General features: G+C 47.3%; 1 protein-coding gene across 1 annotated transcript in view; it reads left to right on the forward strand.

Moving 5' to 3' along the window:
- The window catches only part of SNTG2 (syntrophin gamma 2), a 205674-nt gene that overhangs the window by 200383 nt on the left and 588 nt on the right, over positions 1-4703 (forward strand). Inside the window, exons 18-19 of the mRNA XM_032430054.1 lie at positions 388-523; positions 1488-2806. The gene's annotated coding sequence lies outside the window, so the exon portion shown is untranslated. The remainder of the gene's footprint in view (positions 1-387; positions 524-1487; positions 2807-4703) is intronic.

A 4703-nucleotide genomic window follows, 5' to 3' on the forward strand; every position in this document is an offset into this window, starting at 1 on the left:
TAAAAAAAAAAAAAAAAAAAAAAAAAAAAAAAGTTGTGCATCTTTTCAAACATACAATTTTTTGAAAAGATGCACAACTTTTGTAAATTAAAAAACAGCAAGAGTCTTTTTGTATGAAATGAATGGTGGCCACACGCCCCTTGTCCTTCCTTTTGCATTCCTGCTGCACCTGTCCTGCCCCCACAGCTCAGGCTGCACCCGTCAGGCCCCCGGGCAGACGGCGGGGGGGGGGGGGGGGGTAAAATGACAATTACTGCCCTAGTTTGGAAGTAGGACCTGTTAAGGGCATGGACTGTGCCTCCCGCCAGGCTGTCAGGGTGCTGGGTGGGAAATTATTTTCATTCAGGAGATGTGGTTAATCCTAAATCTGTTTTGCATTTTAATTAGGTATCAGTAGGAACCACCTGCAGATCTCTTTGATTGGAAACTCGGTGCTGGAGACTCTGCTGAGAGCTACGCACACGTGACCCCTTTCAGCTCGCCTCCTACTTGGCACAGGGGCATCCTTGTTCTCACTGTGCAGGTGAGGAAACAAGCCGACGAGCCTCTCTGCCCAGGCCTGAGGCCGGGCTGCACCTGGCGCTGGACGAGCCCTGGGTGCGAACAGAGGTGAGCGAGCCGAGCTTGGTGTGAGAACAGGAGGCAGGACGCCGCCCGGCCGCGTCCTGCACTAACGGGAAGGACGTCTACAGGGAATGGTTTTGAACATCAGGAACAGCTTTACATGGTCCACATAAACTTTTTCTCATCTCCAGGTCTGAATCTTCCTGAGCTCAAACATTTCCATATCAAAGGAAGGGAATCTATTTACGTTCGGTCTTTGAAGTTAAAATGAATGACCTGGCCACACAAGCAAGTTCCTGAGAGCCTCTTACTGCACGGAGCTAAGCTCCGTGTGTGTAGACACGTGGTTCCAGCCCACGAAGGCCTTTGACTAACCAGCAAACTCCTGACTCTCGCCAGGATCTAACCCAACACTCAGGATACCCCAGACGTGTCCGTGAAACCCAAAACACTAAGCAAAGGCGCTAGACTTATTTCTCTATCCCTGTGGACAATTTGTGGGAACTGATTTTTAAAACCTCTAGTTCACTGGGGTCTGTAACGAAAACCCATCTGTAATTTCTTACCTGCCGCTGGGTGACGGCACAGCACCTGGTCTTCACCCACCCGGTCTTCACCCACCCAGACACACAGAGGAGGCTAGGTTCTTTCCGAGCAGGTGTGAGTCTGGCAGCTCGTGCCGGTTCTGATTATTACTATTATTATTTTACTTTATTCAGAGTTTGGAGCAAGAGAACAAACAGAGATAGTTCCTAACCCATCCCTCCCTGTTTTTAACATGACATTTTTTGGAAGTAAAACTGATTGATTCAGCTCTGGATCCAGACTCTATTTTCTCATGGTTTGACAGGCAAATGATTTATTTATCTATAATTTATTTTTAATCGGGGCACGGCTCACACACAATGTTATGTTTGTTTCAGGTATAATCACAACAAAGTGGCTGGACATGCCGTGCTCGCTGAGGACATCCCCGGACACCGCCATCGTGCTCTTGGAAGCCCCGCCCCAGCTCTGACTTCACAACAAGCAAGGCTTGATCCCGTGAGAGAATTTGCCACCGTGTTCCAGGTACGGAGAGGAACAGCCCTGACCCCTCATCCCGAGCACCAGCTGGGGTGGTGGAGGGAGCGCTCCGTGAACCCCACGAGGCAGGACGCATTCAACCCAGTGCCCGCCGCGCTCTGTCTGCCCTTGCCCTGCAAACCATGTGCCTCCTGGGTTCATGCACGAAATCCACACACACGCATTATAAACTATAGCAGTGCTGACAGACAGTGGGAGGCCACTGACGAAAAGCACATTCTGTTTGTGTCAAAGTCCCCGACAGACGTGAGAGTGCCACGGGCCCACGAGGTCTTCGTGTTAGAGAGGCGTTTTCCAGCGCGTCCTAGCACCAAGCCGGACAAGCCCCAGCACTGCAGGCTGGCCGTCGGGGGACGGGGGCACAAGCCTCACAGGAAACACACAGCTGAGCAAAACAGAGAAATAGTTGGTAGAAACGCCCAGTAAAAACTCCGTGAAGCTCTCACCGGGCGACAGCCCTGGGATGAACAATGTCTGTTTTAGAGGATGCTACGTCACTTAGGAGCCCACTCTGTAGATTCGAGGAGACACAAGCCAGGCTCAGTGGTGGCTTCTATGAGCAAAATGTGGAAGTTCGAGGTGAATGTACTGGATTCCTTCATTCGACAAATATTTGTGGAAGGATCGGTGGGTGCCAGGCAATGAGGAGCCGGAAGCCTGCTCCGGCGCAGCTCACGCACCTCCAGGAGCCAACGCGCCCACAACTGGAGGGAGCTCGGGGTCAGGGTGCGTGCACGAAGGTGGCAGGCAGGCCCGCACTGGGTCGGTGAGTGTGGGGTGTGGACTTCCGGCCCTGCTCCATGTTTCAGAAGGACACGGACATACTGGTTCCAGACAGATAATCGCCTCATCATATAAGATGCTTTGTATGAAATACGACTCTGGGCTTTTTTGTTTTACTTTCTGTTTTTCTTTGGGGCTGGATTTTGGGCTGAGCTGATCTGCTGTTGATATTCAGACACAGATCATGAATCTTCCGTTGTTACAGACTTACCCACAGTGTGTCAAGGACACGACTTTTGCTTTGTTCAGTTTCTTCTATTAACACCCTATGTTGGCCCTTTTTGAGGTCAAAGTTTTAACAGAAAATTTGAAAGTGTTTATGAAAACATGTTGACAAAGGAATTCTTTAAAAAAGAACATCACACCTAAAAAGGTGAGACCTTTAATTTGTAGATATATCTTTGAAATAGACATTAATGAATTTTAAAAATTCAAACAAAAAATTAGTTTTTAATCCTTTTTTCCTAATTTCAAATTTTAAAAACGAAAACTTATCATGAAGAAAAGTGCATTGAACTACTCAGCAGGTTGGACCTTAAGGCTGATAAAACATATAGAAGATGGATGGAAGATACTAGACTCCACTTAGATCTGCATGAGCCTCGTAAATCAGCGAATCAAGAAACTTAGCTTGACAACGAAAGAAAGAATCTACGTCATTCACATGAAAACACACTCAGAGTCAGGAATTACCCCATATGTCCTATGCACGTTCCTCAGGCTTCTGATTCTAAACACTATTCCTGCTTTTTGGTGAAGCCACGTGCTGAGCACACGATTCCCTTGTTTTAATAAATATACCTCAGTTCCAAAATGCAGAATGAGTAAAAATTATGTAAAATATTTGGCCAAATATGTACTTGTTTGCCCCTACAGAAGATGAGGAAAATATCCATTTTGAGATATATAGAGGAGAAAACAGGGTTTTTTCAGTTCCCCATAATGAATATTCCTCGCGTTCTGGAATATAAGGTCAGACAGTGTTTCAGCTGAGGCCTTTGTGCTTGTGTTTGGTATGGAACGGGCTCTCACTGGGCGTATCCCGCATACCTCAGCTCAGACGTCTTCCCAAACCCTGAAATAGAAACACAAGAGAGTCTGTGTTTCTCCTTTCAGGGTAACAATGCACCTCATACCACAGTGACCCTAAGTGTCCGGAATAGCAAACAAGTTAACAATAGAGCTACCCTACGATCCAGCAATCACACTACTGGGTATCTACCCAAAGGATACAAAAACACTAATTCAAAGGGATACAAGCATCCCAGTGTTTAGAGCAGCATTATCCACAGTAGCCAAGTTACGGAAGCAGCCCAAGTGGCCATTGACTGATGGATGGATAAAGAAGATGTGGTGTATATAATGGAATATTAGCCATCAAAAAGAATGAAATCTTGCCATTTGCAACAATGCGGATGGAGCTAGAGGGTATAATGAGGAGAGAAATAAGTCAGAGAAACAAACTCGGGTGGAATTTAAGAAACAAATGAGCAAAGGGGAAAAACAAACAGAGAGGGAGAGAGAGAAAACAGGAAACAGACTCTTAACTACAGAGAGCACACTGACGTCACCGGGCGGGGGGTGGGGGCAGAGCTGGGGGGACAGGGATGAAGAGCACACTCATCACGATGAGCACCCAGCGCTGTAGGAAGTGTTGAGTCACTGTTGTGTGCCTCCTGACACTGATAATTACATGGTGTGCTAACTATGCTGAAATTAAAATACATACTTAAAAAGAGACTGAGTCAGGGAGAAAAGGTCAGGTCTACCTTTCAAAATGGTAGTCAGTGCCAAGAGCTTTTATAAAAAAAAAAAGAAAAAAAGGAGTGGGAAAAGGAAAAGAAGGATGAGGAGGAGAAGAAAACCCCCTCCCGTTGATTCCTTTCCAGTGAAGGCACCGCACACACGGATGCAGTGCTGGCTGGTCTTCGGCTCTTCTACATGGTCCGTTAGGGGGCTCTTGCAAGTTTGCTTGATTTGCTCAAATAGGTTATTAAGGAGCTAGTCAGCTGTGTCCCCAGAGATTTTTTTGGTTTTTATTTTTTGCTTAGAACTTGATCCAAGACTACCTCTTACCACAAAACAGCAATCCTCCAAAGCTAGACGCGGTCTTCACATTCTTCACTGAGCATTCAGAGCGCTGAAGCGTCATGGGTGCACTTGGTGGGGTGATGTTATTTATTGCTGGTGGGGACGGCGCAGCTGTAAGCTCTCCGAGCCCGCGGGTCCTGCCCCCGACCGGGCCGTCCTCGGAGAGACCGAAGGGTCCT

Source organism: Phoca vitulina, unplaced genomic scaffold (assembly GCF_004348235.1).
Source record: "Phoca vitulina isolate PV1807 unplaced genomic scaffold, GSC_HSeal_1.0 scaffold42, whole genome shotgun sequence".
In the NCBI taxonomy this organism is placed as follows: domain Eukaryota; kingdom Metazoa; phylum Chordata; class Mammalia; order Carnivora; family Phocidae; genus Phoca; species Phoca vitulina.